The following is a 17,096-nucleotide window of genomic DNA, read 5'->3' on the forward strand; positions in this document are numbered from 1 at the left end:
ACGGCGTTACTGACAAATAAGAATTTAGGCTTGGCCTTAGAAGTTTGCTGTAAAATACAAGATATTTTGAGTTAATGGAGACCAAAAGACAGTAGTACAGCAACCGCAGCTAGACGGGTTTATATCCCAGACTGGTGGAAAAGCTCCTCTTTTACTTTGTTCAATATTCAACCCATCTGTCCTCAATTTCGAAAAAATGACTATTGAGAAGTTTGATCCAACGGCAAATATAAACTGGACAGCAAGATAAAGGAAAGGCACGGAAACACTGAAGCAAGCAAACATCGCAGTGAGACAAAGATATTTCCTATGCAAAGCTTGCACACAATGTCATGTGTGATAGCGACGGATCCCGTCCAAGTCACACGCAGGGGGGTTCGGGTGGTGGGGGGGGAGGGAGGGGGGGACAGAAACGAGGTCGGCCGCCTGCATCTTCCAATGATTCCCCCTCTTAGCTTTGATTCCGCTGATCCACTATCTCGCCATATAGCAAGGGACACAAAGCAGATTTCAGCTTTGGGCTAATCTCATTAAGAAACTCTAACCACCCCTATGAGTAGTGGAGGAGGAGGGAGGTTGGGTGGGTGAGGTGAGGGTGAGGGTGGGGTGGTGATGGGGGGGGGGAGCAACTCATTCTGCAGTATGCCAGAGCCAAGGCTCAGGGAGGCAGGTGTAATGTTACATAATTAGCCTCTAAACGGTAAAAAGGAGATTATTGCAAATGGCCTACTAGCCGGCACATGCAGTGGACCCGGTCCCTGAAGACTTCGCCAGTCTAGTGAAGCTGAAAACATCCCCCGGGGAATCGGTGTGTGAAAAAGGGGAAAAACAGGTTATTTGCAGTAAGTGTGCGGCAGCGAGTGGTCAAGACCCTCTGTAATTTGGTCCACTTTAACAAATGAACACGAGTTTGATTAGGGTGTTAAGTAGCGGGGCGGCCAGTTTCGGGGCAGCAGTCGGCGCTTCAGGACCGCGGCAGCAACCGCCTTAATTGACACGTAGGTCATCTTTCTTCTCTTCCTCCAAATAAGTGGAAACATTACTCTTAAGAACACAAGAGCCGCATGAAGGGACTTTACCGAGGCCCAGAGTTTGCGCTCCTGCTGAGATGTCCTGTCAACCCCCCCTCAGCGGTGGATCTCGAGCCAGAACTCCTTCACGGAGGCTGCGCCTCGCGCAAGAAATTGGTAGAGTCGGGTCTGATCCAGGGAGCCCACACCTAGTCACTCATAACCTCCGAGGCCGGACTACCATGGCAGATTGTTGCCATATGTAGCACGGCGCACCACTCTGCCAGTGACAGTGATCAACTACTACCGTTCACCAGAGCCATCCAACAAACATTACTGTCAAGAGTTCAAACGCTGAACGGGGCTCCTATAAAGGATTTCTGCACCGCGTCGCGAGCATAATACCGCATATTGTCCGGCAAAACATGCTAATTAGAGAAACAGATGATCTGAAAGTCTCTCCGGGCAGAGCCAGTTAGGACAAAGAAAGAATGGCGGCGTTTCCCTTTGTTGCCTCCTCAGACACGCTGAAGCATCGGCTTGTTGTTACATAAAGTTGTATAACAAATGAGCCTGGGCTCTTTGAACTGGCTGACCACACAAGCCTGGAAGAGTCACTAGGAGCCCAACATGTGGCAGCAATAAGATGGCCCCGCCCTCCGCAAGACATGTGGGAGACACTGCATTCCAGAGGAGCTCATTAAAAGCTAAAAAACAAACCCGACAAACACTGACCCAGTCTCGGGGAGGAGGACCGGCGAAATGTGTCGGACAGGCCGCGGCGAACGACGCCTCGCCAGGCCGCCGCCGCTACTTCTCGTTCATTAATCTCATTTTTTAAACAAACGACGACAAAGGAAATCTAAATTCTCCTAATCCTTAATTCCATTTGCTCGTCATTTCATTAACTCGGCCGAATCGGTGTGACTGACGGACACGTTTTTTTTTTTTTTTAAAGGCAGTGACGTTTCTTTTTTTCTTTTTTTTTTTACGCCGTGGCTTTTATAAAGTGTACAGATGTGGTTTAGTGTTTAGACCTGTCATTGAACTGGGCTTATTTATAATGCTGTTTGTTCCACCAGTCTGCCCAGTTAAGCTATGTGCTGTCTGTGTAACTTGGCTATAAACAGGCTGCTGCTGACTGTTTGAACTCCTCTCCTTCGTGCGCTCACATGAGCAAAGGGCGTGTTTGATATTTTACTCTTATTGTAAAAAAAACGCGACATGAGATACGGGCTCGTGCGCACGACTTCGCGACGTGAGGCCCCGCGCGCATTGTGAGTGTATTCTCTTAAGATTGATAAAAAACTCAATAAAAAATCAAATGCCCACCGGGGAGGCGGTCTCCTCGCTGCAGCAGACATCTGGCGTGATTATTTTCAGCTCTTCCGCTAATCCCCTCTAAATGTAAACTGAAGAAAAATGTGCCAAATGGCTTTAGAGCAAGACTGAATTTTGGACTTGTGGAAGATTTAAATGAGTTTTATAGAAATGTTAGCGGCATTATTGGAAAACACAGTGAGACAATTGTAATTAGTTTTCAGCCTGTCACATTTATAATCATTATCCCACTTTTTAGACATGCCAATTTTTGACTCCTGTTAACCATTGCAGCTGTGGAGGAGCCACATAACATAGAGCAGGTTTTTTTTTTCCGTCTTCTTCTTCTTCTTCTTCTTTTTTTTTTTTTCCCCTGCAATGTTTTGATGTGCTTTCATCTGTGTTGCTGGGCGTTAGATGTTTGATATGTAGCGCTGTGACTGGAAACGCTTGAGTCGTGTGCATGCCATTCAGAGGTGGCCCAGTAAGAGCTAATCTACTTGTCAGGGTTGACTGCCAAGCATATCAGCCCACACACTTCACAATATGACTTTATTCATACTGTAGATCTGGGACATTAACTGTCTCTGCCCACCAGAACACAACACTTACGCCCACCGCTCCTGGTGAAAGAAACCTACATTATAAGCCTGTGCGAGTGATAAAGAGAAAAAAAATAAATAAAAAATCCACATCCTTTGCACATCTCATCTACAAACCCCCGTCAACCTCAGACTACAACCTCGCCGAGCCGCATGCTTTACCTTAAACATAACCAGTTTTTGTTTTTATTAGGGCAATCTCCACCCGCTCTGTAAATGTTGATGTTTCTATTCAGCGGTCTTCAGGAAAGCTGCCAGCAGAATGTTTGGACAATGCTCTACTTTACAATGGATCGGTTCTTATGCAGCCACGTTTGAAATAAAAAAAAAAAAAAAAGGCTTCGGGGCCTATGGGGATTACAGAGCCTGTATCATTAGGGACTCCTCAGATGGCTACCACCACAGCGCGTACAAAAGAGTCGGAAACGCAAATGTGCGGCGATTAAATGAGTCAAACCAAACACGAATATCCTGCTCTGACAAATGGCTTCCAAACACATGACCTGGAATCGTCTGGAAAAAAAAAAAAACCTGCAGATAGATGCATTTGATCAGGCTTATGGCACGTTGTGCTGTAATAAAAAATGGCTGGCATGATTTATTGAGCTAGAGTAATGGTGCCTCATGGGCATTTCATAAATCTCTAATAAGGCCGGTGACCTCCGACGCCATCACTTCATAAATCTATATCAAGAAAAGAGGAACATCAAAACACACTTAATATAGTAAATATGTCTAATATGTTCGCTTCAATTAAAAGGAACCGAGCCCAGGTCAGATAGGCAGGGTTCACGAATACATTAAGAGTAACCCATTGAGAAATTATTTAGAAAGGAATAACTCCTTGATAAAGAAGAAAGGACACATCTGCACATGATTAAAGCCTCACAAATTTACAATGAGGCGGAAAAGGGATGTCAGGTTTTCACACTAATTTAATACTGGGTCTTCCTGACCCCGCTATTATGAGAGGGATTCTTTTGCATAACATATTGTAATGATATTTTTAACTCGGAGCCATAAACCAGAAAAGCTGTCACAGAAAAAGGGCCACTGCCAGATGGAAGAAATATCACTCCGGACTGCGTTGTAGCGAGACAAAATGAAAATAAAAACGTTTCCAAAGTTCACAATAGCAAAGCTATTCAAATAAACCAATAAATAAATGAGTGTACAAATGTGTAAGCCTCGGGGCAAAGAGAGGATCTTGCTGCCAAGTCACAATCTCCATCTCAGTTTGTAGCACGCCACAAGGGGCAGTGTGCGGCACATGACAAATAAGGGCTGCGGTGCTGGTTCCCATTTGATTCACTGCAGGGGTGGGCTCACAGGAGTCAGCTGAGGTTATCAAGTGTTTGTGTGGCTCCATTTTTCTACCGCCACACGTGCACGGGTGAAACAAGTGAAACAAATGCAACGGCTCACGTTAAATCTGCCCTGATTAATGCATCTGATCCCTTATATGGGAAAAAAAAAAAGGGGCAGATTTCTAAGTGCTGAAGGATGCAATCAGAGTTTTTATGCGTCTTGTAACCTGAGCCTGCACAGTTAGATAAGTCGTATATATATACTGTCCTAATATTAACAAGAAAACCAGGGCGATAGTTCATTAATGCCGAAATGGCAAACTATTAATTTTCAATATGCCATTAAAATGAGGTGAGAGGAATGCTGAATATTTAATATGACCAATTAATAGTTTCTTAGTGGATGGGTTTTATTTGAATTAACAGGCTGCTTTGCTCTGTTATTCTTTTTCATTTTGCAGATTACAGTGTTTCAAAGGAAAGGAAATAAGTTTGCGTGTGCATGTGTGTGTGTGTACATCATGTTGTAAATAGCTATTTACTCAAATAACCTATAAATATACCGTATATGTTACATATATAGGTTAAAGGAAATTTCAGAATGGATTATTTAAAGAAAAAAACACATGATTGGTTGGGATTGTTTAAACATTTATACATTTTATTTCTAAAACTAATAAAACAATCCTGCACCAAATCGTAATTAGCAAGTGTTAGCTAAGAGTTTAATTAAATCCAGTTTAACAGCATCACAAACTACATTCTCTATAATGATAATATGGTTTAATTGTCACCTTTCTAACTTTAATTTTTCAATACTACAACAAACTACAATTATAATTTCCACTACTTTCAATAAATGTATTTCAGGATTTGACTGTAAAATTGTAAATGATTTTTTTTATCATAAAGGTTGTTATTATTATTTATTTTACATATTTCGAGAGTATGGATTAAGGTTGATTTAATGTGTTTTTTGTTTTTTTATTGTCAGAGAAAAGAAAGAAAAACACCCTGACAAAGTAAAAGTGTAGAGTGTGGAACTTGAGAGCACAACCTGAATCACTTTCAATCTATGTACCAAATTGATGGCGATGAAAATAAGACTCCGAGACACAAAAAAGACACTTGTCTGCAGATTAATGTCTTGAATGGAGGCTTGTGAGGGCGCTCTTTGTGCCTCAGCCTTCATCTGAGACTAATGCCCCAAAGACCCTAAAATCACACCGAGCCTGAACAGCACAGACGGAACAAACAAAGTAACAGTTCAACTCCTATAAACTGCAGTTATTTAGCAATAAACAAGTGAACCAGCTCGTTGGAGGAAGCGCTGCTACTCCAACACAGTTTATTTTTTATTTTTTTTTGCACAATGTCACATTTAGGCTCTAATATTCTCCGGGAAAATGAATATATTTGTTGACTAACAGCATGGATAAAACTCTTAAATATTCTGAATTTTTAATCTGGTTTAATATTTCCACCCGTTTTATGCAAATTACGCTCTATTAACATAATCTCATTTGAGAATACATCCTTTTAAAGTAAAAGATTATAACCTATTTTTTAAGCACATATAAATCAAATGTTACATTGAAATGGTAATGTTTTAAAGTCTGTGTGCTCTGCAGAAAAGAGCTGCATTTACATATATACTTTATTTTTTTTATTTATTTCTTTTTTTTGCTGCATTAGTGGCTCAACGCAACATGAAAAGATACAAAACGGAGCTAAAACCTCTATGAGGGAAATCATCCAACAGCTTAAACGTCTTGGCAAACATGAAACATCCATTTAAAGAGCCACAATAAACAACAGCAAATATTCTCTTTGTGATATTTTGTCCCGACGTATACGGCGCACAGATGATTTGCACCATTTCATATGCTCCTCTGATACCAATACTGCCGTTGATGAGATTAAATCAATTTTCCTGGCGAGGAGAGCGGGCGGAGAGGGAGAAGGTAGGACATTACCTTCAGGCATTTAAGTGGAAACAGGGTCTGTAAAAGCTTCAGCGAGATATTGAGGTGGATAAAGATGTAAGAAAGGGCCATTATGCTGCTGAGGTGGACGGTAAGGGAGGAAGGGGGGGGGTCTCTATCTGTCTCCATCCCCTCCTCCTCCTCCTCCTCCTTCGCTCTTTACGTCTGCCTTGAACTTGTAAGGAGTTCAGCCGGACTGAGTCTACAGTCCAGACAGGCCTCAGGAATGCGAGTGCGGCCACTCAAGCCCGTCTGACCTGCCACCATAGCGGCTCCATTTCACCGGGCTAACTTACCTATTCATTTACAATGGGACTTCAACTTTATCTTCCCTTGTAACACAACATTAACTGCCAAAGAGCTGGAAATGCATTATCAGCCTGCCTCAAAGCTTGGATTGCTTCCCTCATAAATAAGATCATTATACGAGTGGTAATCCCATTAAATAGATCATTTTGCAAATATCTAAATCCAATTAATAAAGTGTTTTCAGAGGGGGTGCAGCAAACACTGCCTTTTAGAGAGCTGACATGCTGTGACTCCGGCTCTTTGTTCCTCGGCTCCCTCAGTGGCAAAGGGTGATATTAATAAATACAACCCCGAGCTCGAATTACGCTTTGAAAGATTCAGTTTTTAGCTCGTTCTGGTGAAAAGAAGAAAAAACTACAACAATTCAGGGAAAAGTCTGTGTTTGAAAGCGTAATTCAATTTTGACTTTCTTTACCTTTAACACTGACATGCGTTGCACTCGCTTGCGTAATGTGCTTATAGGATGTCCTTATGCTGTAATCCTATATATATATATATATAAATAAATAAACAAAATCCCTGACTGGACTGAGCCACATGAGCTAAAAGCTTTCACGCGACTGCCAGATGGTTTAATAAATTAGCCATTTATGACATTAATTCATACTAGTTTCCCAAATTATTACCATAACTCATCAAGTGCAAGTGCCCCGTGAGTACCTGTTAACTTTCTGGACGTGTGCTCCTGCATTGACCACGTCACTTTCCCCGGACCGTCAGCCCCGAACGAGACGAGCAAAAAGCCCAGAAAATCTGTTTTACTAATTAATTGCACTTGCGTAAACTACCCATCTGTTAGCGAAAGAGGCATTATAATCCTAAAGTAGATGCCCCTCAAGTGCTTGTGTTTGTTCCACTGAACTAATAAAGTGCATAATCCGATAAAGGATGATATCCTAAGCTTTGATTGCGCCTGAAGTGGTTGTTTTACCTTTGTGGAAAGTGCGTCTGGCATGGTAAGAATGTTTTCGTATCTTTTCATGGTTTTTAATTGCCAGCTGAAGCTGTTAGGAAAACACTGCTGTGGTTAAATGAATTAGAAAACAGTGCCCCTGGGTGATGTTAACATATTGCACTCTCTTATCCAACGTGTAAGGAAGGCAGCTGCCAGTGAATGATCTATGTGTCATTTCTATGCCTGTTTATGGCACAGAGCGGAGGAGACCACAGCTCTAATTATGGTTTTGAATGTGTCTTTCACTATCTAGATAATTCCTTTGTCTCAGGGGGGAATCTTTTTCAATAATTTTCAGAGATGATTTAAGTCACGCTGCAAAACAGTTCCTTGCTCAGCTAAACCCATAAAAGAAAAGACATCGCACGTGTTTGTATATGTGATACCGCGAGAGAGATAAGCGTTTAAAAATTCTGGGAAGCTCCGGAGGGAGCGGCTCGGCACCAGACCACAACTCGGCATCCTAATGACAGCGTCATTAGAAGTATCATAGCCGTAATTATTCTCTTCATCTGAGGGCGAGACGATGAAGAGGGGCTGGCGAAAACAAACGCGAAGGCTGAGGTTTGAGTCCGGTCTCCCCCTAGTCTATAGCTTCAACCCCCGCTTTTTTTTTTTTTTTTTATATATAATGAAGAGAAGGAAAGAGAGAACAGTCGAAAGAAGGAGATGTCAAGATTGAGGTCGGCCGCCCCCCTCGCGGGGTCAAACTCGAGGGGTTAATACCTGGTGTCCGACACTGCACATAAACTCCGCTGAGCTCATCACACTAATTAAACAGACATACATCCTCCCGGAGCTCCGATGGCCAATCGCTGCCAGCTAAAAAAGCAGTCCATTCATGGAGGTTGGCAGGGTGTGCATGTAGGGTGGGCTGGGGAAATGCTACCTGCCCTTCCTCAGTTTGATTAATGTGAAGAACAATGGTGCTCTTGTGGCCCGCCAGCCTCACTCCACTTGGTTCTGGTTCACCGCTCGAGGAGAGAGGGGACTGCATGTTCCAAACTCGTACCCCCAGACGAACCAACCACCTCGTCGAACAACTCCTGGACGACAGCTGTCTTCAAATGAAACACCAACACTCTTTTCTTGATAACATATCATCTGAAGATGTTTTCAAACTAACCAACGCCAAAGGATGTTAAAATAGGACCTTGAGGATTAATAAACGATCGTGATTCACTGCCCTCGCCGTCTATTCTTCTCCAGCTACTGTATTTTTATTTCCTTTTTTGTTTCTACTTTGAACTGAAGTTAAAAACATCGCAGCCTTTGTGCCCCGAGGATCCAATCCGAAACCGAGGCCAAGGCTGATTCATGGTTCTGTTGTAGTCATGCTGTCACGGAGGCACAAAACAGACATTTATTTATATAAAAACGTCATGGATTATTACGTTAATGTCTCGTTTGTTTGCCTTCTCCCGCAGATTTAACAGCCCGTAAGTGGATGCATCACTCGCGAGTTAAGGGAAGTCGAGCTCTCAGTTTTTTTTGATCTTTCCCGCGACGTATTAACTTCTGCTCTGCGGGCGCCTGATCTAAGTTTTATCAAAACGCGCGCGACTTTCGCTTCCCTTGTTGTTGAGAGGAGTCAAAAGACAGCCAGCAATTACATCCAAGGGATAAAGACATCAGCGTCATCTCTCTGAGGGAGTGACAGCGTAATGTTATGTGTGTCAAAACTCAGGCGACATAATTAATTGCAGCACTCCCTGAACTCGAGGCTTGTAGAGCTTTTACCAGCGCTTTGCCAATCCTCTCAGCTTCAGCTGTATCAAAACAAGGAGACAAATTGAGCCACCTGCACGTCTCCGAAAGCTTGACAACTCATCTCACTTGCAAATTGCACGCGTTTTACCCCCCTACAAAGGAGTCCATAGAGGCTAGCGAGCTTCTCACCAGCCAAGGTTTGATAGGTCTTCATGCAGCTATGTGACACTTTGAAAACAGTGGAGACATTCCATAATACTGGAGGCTGGAAAAAGCACATGCAAACTCCTAATGATGATGGTAGCCCATATGGCTACGGACTGCAGCGCCGGCCACACACACTCGGAGCTGTTTGGAGAAGTGGCTTGACAATTATTTGCAGTGAAGTTATATTTGAAAAACAAACCGTGATTAGTGCGCTCGGAGGCACGCGGGCGAGGACGGCGAAAACTCGGTAACATAAGGTTTATAGAGGAGCTGATGTTTAAAGCGGAGCAGGGGCGGGCTTCATGAGTAGCAGATGTATACAGTGCAGTCTGAAGAATTTTCATTCACCACTTGAAAAGTGGAATTAGAAAGGGCTCCAGTTACAAGTGTAAACTCGGCCATTAGGAAAGCCCCTCTGGGTTTGCGTTGCTAATTTTAATCAGCTAATCAGCGGCTGCAGAGCGCCCCCACGGGTCATGAGGTAGAAATAAATGTATAATCAATAATCAAATTAATGGCTTGTTAACCTGGATAAATCATAATATAGAATATAGTGGTGGGCTCCATTAAAGAAGATCCACTCCCCATGTAGATATGAAGGGCTCATTCATTCAAAGCTAACGAAAACTATTGTTACAGGTGATTATACACTGAATGAAAACATCATTTTTATAATTATATGAATTCTATATTTGCTGACTGACAAAGGGCGCTTTGCTTTAATCTAAAGGCCCATTTCAAAGATCAGATGATCCTCAAAAACATCTTATTTAATTACTGCCACATGTGCACACACCACATCAGCAACGGACTTAAGCCGCTGATAGATTACTTCCTTACTAAGTAATTCCTCACATTCACAGTATTACATCCAACGCCTGCGGACTGAGGAAAGGTTTCAATAGGGAGACACCGTTTACACAACTAAGACTTAACAATGTGTACTTTAGTTTATTCATCTGTTTGCATGAAAGTCACTCACACAATTTATTCTACACACGGCGACAAGAAGGTTCTGCAACGGCACAAGATTTTCTATTGATCTTGTATCGATGACAACGTCATGAGTGATGGGAGGAGTCACATCCCAAATACTCTCAATGGTGTAGGTCGCAAAATCTTTGGTTGATGAGACATTTTTATATATATTTTTTTTTAATTTTCCCGCCACAATTTTAAATTCTTTTAAAAGCACAAGCGCATATTTTAGTAAAGAGATAAATGGAGGCAGAAGATGTCATCTTTCAGTCGACACTAGACATCACACTAGACCTGTCAATCAAAGCCTCCTGTACACATTAGGCCCCGCCCCCATCGCTGCTAATCATGCATATTTATAAATAGGACTAGGCCGAGTTTAATATAGGACACATGTAGTGGGTATTGGGTCCCTACTCTCTAACATTTTGGGGGTCCTTGGCCGGAAAAACGTTGAAGCCCTCTGATCATTGGGGTTAAGGTCTGGGCTCTGTGGTGATTCAGTCCATGTGATGGATTAAAACCACTCTTTCACAATGTGAGCCCCATGAACCCTGGCACTGTCATCTTGAAATATGAACGTGCCATCAGGGAAATCAAAATGGTTGTTGTTAAAAAAATGAGAAGCTACTCATTGCATCAGTTGGGGTTTGTTACTTCTGTGAAAGGATTCAGTTTATGGAACAATCTGAACATAGAAATGCACATTTTGAAGACAGTATGTTAAGGAAATATAGTGAAACATGTTGGTTTGATTGTTATACTCGTTGTGTAGTCATGAAAGGTACACAAACATTTCATTTTTTTGTTTTGTTTTATTTGTTTGTTTTGTATCTTGGGAACTAAACTGGAACATCACATTCAGTTTTGTGCCAACAGCTGTTTTATTTCACTTTATTTTATTATCATCATTATTTTGCTGCTTATTGTGTTGTTGCTCTTTAATTTAAGCTCTTTGTAAATTGATTCTTTGGGTAAACGGGGCAGTTTATATAAGATAATTCTTCTTTCTGCTCCCTTTCATTCAGATTTGGGAAAGTTTGTGTTTATATTGAATTGTTTTGTTTAAATCAATGAATGAAATAAAAACAAATAAAAAAAATAGCTTTTTGCCAGCTGAAAGATAATCAGCCATACAATAATCATCCAATAGGAGACTCAGACTATTTGCTTAGTTAAATCCAGGTGAAGACCTTTTTTGTTTGGCCGGGCAGTGTATATGTGTAGAGGTATAGGATCTTCCTGTAAGTAACTAATCTCACAAATTAAGCTGTAGCTACGTATGATTAACATAAAGACATTTAAAAGGTAAATTATAAAAAGATGACTTACAGCTACTGTGCGAAATGAGGACCAGGAAAGAGACATTTCAATTCCTTTCATTAAAACTTACTACTTTGTATTTTATGGTATTGTAATCCTCTCTGTGAGCAATTTTGTAATAGCATAAACTATTATTTATCTCAGATTAATTCGATTAAAGACCTTTTAAATCTCGTTTGGTGCAGAACGCCCATGGAGCTCCTCTTTTCACAGCGAAGGCACACCAACAGATCTTTCCTGGCGATCACTTTTTTGTAGATTAGAGGATTGTTATTAATTGGTCAATTGGCTAATTGTTCTTTTTCTTAATTAGACACCGCAGAGGAATAGCCGGCTTTCTTCAGTGACCCCAATTTACTGTACAGTAATGCGCTCGTCACACAAGTTCGCATTAAAGGATTCGCACACTTTGCAAGGCAAAAATCTACGTTATTAGGCAGATCTACATCCACAGAGTCGCAATATAAATAAAAAATAATGAGTCATGCCACTGGCCTGCGACAACAATCTTATCACCCGCTGCTACTATTTACAATGAAGGTACAGTCGCGTTTTTTTTTTTAATCTGAGCAGGCGAGCTGTACAGAACACATTTGCAGAAAAACGCTGGCGGTGGTATCTGTATAGATGAGGTAAGGTTGCACGTGTTTACATTCACACCTGGGAGCTGCCTGGTAATAACACATTTTCAAACAGGTAAGTATAAAGCAGCAAGTAGCAAATAAGAGAGGCTGAAAGTGTAGGTGTTGGGGAATCGACTTAACACTTGTTAAAACGAGTTCTGGTGAATTAGTGGCACACTAAAGCATCGGAAATGAACAATGAACGGAAAGATAACAAGAACAAAAATACAGCGCCTCTAATAGAGGACGTTTATAGCGTGTGCGTCCTCAACAGTCTTGAATAATCACAGTAAAGTGCTCGCTGGTTGGGATCTGCCACAAAATTAAAACCGCTGAAAGGAGAAGTAAATAACATTGACCATCTTGTGACAATTGGGAAACGTACTTAGCACAAAGGAAACCTACACGATATCTCACCTGTAGGTTTGGACCTTAACGGCCGACCTTCGTTCCCAATAAAGGCATCGGTGAGCCGCGGATGCCCGTGATCTGACCACCGCAGGCTGGGAACAACCCGCAAGAGCCAGGGAGATGCTATGATCCAGATGTCGAGCCATCACAACTCAGCCCACGTCAGAATCACTCAGATCCTTCCACATTTTTCCACATCAACTTTGATGTCAAAATGTTCACTATATCCAGCCACTGACAGCTGCCATGGTAATGAGATAATCATTTTTATTCATCGATCGCTGATGTTTATGTTCTTTCCACTTTCTCTAAAGCTACATTTTAGAGTGGTCATGTGTTAAAAATGCAAATGTAACTAGAAGTACTAGTGCTTTTGTTAAAAATAAAGGTTCATTTGAGCCATTTTTTCTGCACACACCACTTGGTATGAAGTTAAATGACAAATAATAAATAATCATGTCGTTATTTTTTATTCTTTCTATGATTTCTACTTGTACACAGTTATATGCATCGTGCATATAACTGTCATCTGGATTCACAGGCTCTGGAGTAATTAGGCTGGTGCAGATGCATCGTGGTTTGGTTGTTTGCATATATACTGTACATGAGACGCAGTCAGTGACAATCGCTGAAGTGGATGGCAAGCAAAAGCAGCGAAATGTCTAACCAAGCCCCAAAACCAACAAGCAGACTGAATCCTGATGTATTTTGGTAACAGGTTAGTACTCTCTATTTGCACAGTGATGTCAAATTTAACTGTCCATTGCCACCATCTGCAAGATGACCAGGAAAGCGCTGCTCAACAAGGGGCTCTGTATGCGAGACCCTGAAGCCAGACACTCAAAGACATTGGCAGACTTTGCTCAGCTCAGACCAAACGTACAACACTCTCCCCTCAAACCTGGGCTTGTTTAGCTGCTGGCACCCGAAGGCATCAGTCAGATGTATGCCAGCTGAGCTGAAGTGTGCCCACAGAGTACACACACTGCAGCATCCCTACCAGTACCCGTGCCCTCACCTTGTCTACCTTGGCGCTTTTTGAGTTTGATGGAAAAAAAAAAAAAAAAAAAAAAAAACGGCCCGTTACAAATGACAAGTCAAGTGCCAGACAGCATATTTATACATCTTAATTAGCAATAATGAAGCCCAGTATATGCCAAACAATCCCGGTGCCAGTGGTTACTGTGTTGTGTTGACTAGACTGTACGTCTGTTGTTTGCCCGCTACTTACGCGAGAATTGCACAAATAAAATAGGTGAAAGGATCATGTGTTTCGCTAAAACCATTAGATCCAACAACAAACACGTAATGATGATGGATTTTTAAAAGCAGGTAACTCTTCACGATGAAAATGTTTAGTCTGAATGAGCCCGTTACTACGCTTAATAAGTAAGCTCGCGTCTATAGAGAGGCACAAGCTTCAGGTCGCAGCATGCCTCAGATTTACAGAAGGTTATGAATGAGATGATTATTAGTTGCCCTCACAGTTTGTCATGTTGCAGATCATTCATTTTAAAAGGGCCTGTTCGGACACGGTGAATGACTGCAGCAAATTCTGATGACGTTAAAAAAGTCCCCGTGATTAGAGGCCACGCTTTTCGATGCCAACGTGTTTAGATCCGTTTTGCCGCGATAAGTTTTAGTTCCGCACAGCGAGACGGTCTTTATGAAGTTATGAAAACAAGTTGCATGGCTTTTTTTTTTTTTTTTTTTTTTTTACCGTGAAATAGGCTACAGCCATCCTCCTGACGTCTGGATTTACGGCCTGGTAATTCCCCTCTGGAGTAATTTGGCTGGTACATCTGCAGCTTAGCAGCATTCCAGCAGAGCTCTCCTGTGCTGTGAAGTCAGGAGATGACTGATTGATTGATTGAATTACTCCAGTTTTAGCATGGCTTTGCTGAGCTATTGCAACGAACTTCTAATGTGATCTATCCAGCGAGCAGCCCGCACGCTTCCGGGATTGCTCGCTGTGATGATCACAAATCATGGCAAAAAAAAAAAAAGTGAACTTGTAAAAATAACCCACAGCAATAACAACACACTCAGATTGTTTTGGATTCAGGGAAAATTTAACCTCAATCCTGAGTGAAAATACAGCCTCCTGCTGTAAGTGATGGTTACATACAATTAAAATGAAGAGTGACTACGTTTTAGTACTTTTGGCTTGAAAGCTGTGTTATATTCTCATAAATTCTCTCCACATAAATCAATGTGTCACATCACTTACAAATATCACTTTCTTAAAAGACTTATTTGATTGTAACGATAAATCACTTTTTTATGAATCCTTTCGTAGAGAGAAGACATTTACGATCACACTGAACATTCATTTTTCAAATCAATACTAATCAATAGTATTTTTTTTAAAAACACCCATATTAGCAAGCATTATTTATTTTAATGGTGCTGCTATTATGAGTAAGAAAAATGCATAAATATTACTAAACGTTTTCTAAATCTGAGGAAAATAAGTGGTACATTTTTTTAATTCTCATTTTACTGACATTAAGTGTTGCAGGGTGTAACTTGCTGCTTTTAAGTGTTGTTTTTCAAGCACAGTTAGAGAAATACGCTTGAATATATTCCACAACATATCAGTCAAATCTCATGTTGTAGATTACACGTGTACTGTTTTTGTTTTTTCATTTTGTGATGGTTTTTGGAAGGACTTCTCCAAAACAACACACGTCTTTACTTGAACGTACTATTATTAACAAAGTGTCTTGTTGTTAGGGAAATTCCACATTCATGAGAATATATGTCCTTGGTTAACCCATCTTTTAAGTGAACTGAACTTGAATGAACTTGGTTTATTTTTTAATTATTTGTTTAATTATTTTACTTGTGCATTTACTTAGTTTATTCCTGCCATTACCATATGTTAAGTTTGCATCTTCTGACTCGTTTGTAAATTGTATTGTAAATAGAGTCTGACTACAACTCCAATGACAACAACATAGCTCCTGCATGCTAATATGCAAGTCTTCACTGTTGATAAAACCTCCTGACTGCTTGCATACTCCAACAAACCCTCCACACACTCTTTGTGATGCTAACTACAGGCTAAAAAAAGGACAAAATGCAAACCTGTGGTGTGTTGACTGCTCGTTTCCTCCGGTTTCCTCCGGTTTCTTCCTCCGAGCAGGTGACTCCAACCTCTAAATCAAAAGCTAGTTAGAGACAGTACATATAAAGATAAACCTATGAAGTCTGAACGTCATGTAGAGAAAATAAATAACAAGGAATCTACCTCGTCTTTATGCTGCTTGTGTGAGTGGCTAAATAGGCTAAATGCTAACTGAACTAACAGCTAGCTAAATTTATAGATGCTACGTTACAGTAATTTTATTATTACAGGCATTTCAATAAGTTCACACGCCCTACCGCCACACTCACACCGAAAAAATGATAAAAACTTGCCGCACATAATTAAAATACATAATTAAAATAGATTAGTAATCTATCAATAGGTGAGGCTATGGTTGGCTGCGCTACTTCAATCAGCGACCAATCAGAAAATACCAGCGACCAATCAGCCAATCAGAAAGCTGTATTTGTGGTTACCGGGTGAAATAGGAGCGCCCTAATCATGGCTTCCACAAATGCGCTCGTCAAAGAAGAAATTAAAAAAATCTCACTCCAAGCTAAATTTAGAACTTGGGAGCCATGATATTTATATCGCCAGTATCAAATATAATACAAGATATAAAACTATAGTAGCATTGTTCCACTCCATGTTTTCAAGCTTTCCATCATGTTTTTTATCCTATGGTAGTTCTGGAAATCGCTTCGTTTTGGGTCATTATCTTGCTGTAGAGGATGCTGCAGCTGTTCTACTTTAAGTCTAACAAATATAAATTAAAATACATCAAGGAAGAAAATAAATGATACCAATCTGATGTCTGGCCCTAATAATAGGTCTGAAATCTGTGGCTGTGCTGCAGGTTAACTTCAACACCAGGTCCTGCAATGTAGCAAAATGAAAACTAATAAAACATCTTGTAAAATAAGATGACTATGAGACAACGTCTGTTCTGCAATGTATTAGAGAGACGCTTTACTTTATTGTACACTTTTTTTTTGAACACCAACATCTCGTTATTGACTTTGTTATTGATTTGCTGGCCTGACACATGAACTTACCTGGAATTTTCATTTAAAAACAGCCGCCGGTGCTTTATTTTATTTTTTAATATTAACGACAATATGATTTAAGAACTTTGGTTAGGACATTTTTCAATGTACGGGATACACTTTAACCGCGCCGCATCCCTTTTGTAGTTAAGTACGTTCTCTGCTGCATCCTTCACACTTGTGTGCTGTTCAGCGTCGACAGATTCTCTCTTTGCTCTG

The 17,096-nt window shown here is 40.9% G+C and overlaps 1 long non-coding RNA gene across 1 annotated transcript in view; it reads right to left on the minus strand.

Moving 5' to 3' along the window:
• Positions 1-16,139, minus strand: part of LOC125018394 — a 78,659-nt gene extending 62,520 nt beyond the window's left edge. The window contains exons 1-3 of the long non-coding RNA XR_007113939.1: positions 15,994-16,139; positions 15,831-15,901; positions 14,461-14,579 (exon numbers count right to left, since the gene is read on the minus strand). This is a non-coding gene — a long non-coding RNA (uncharacterized LOC125018394). The remainder of the gene's footprint in view (positions 1-14,460; positions 14,580-15,830; positions 15,902-15,993) is intronic.
• Between the last annotated feature and the right edge of the window lie 957 nt (positions 16,140-17,096).

The sequence above is a fragment of the Mugil cephalus genome, chromosome 13 (assembly GCF_022458985.1).
Source record: "Mugil cephalus isolate CIBA_MC_2020 chromosome 13, CIBA_Mcephalus_1.1, whole genome shotgun sequence".
Lineage (NCBI taxonomy): Eukaryota > Metazoa > Chordata > Actinopteri > Mugiliformes > Mugilidae > Mugil > Mugil cephalus.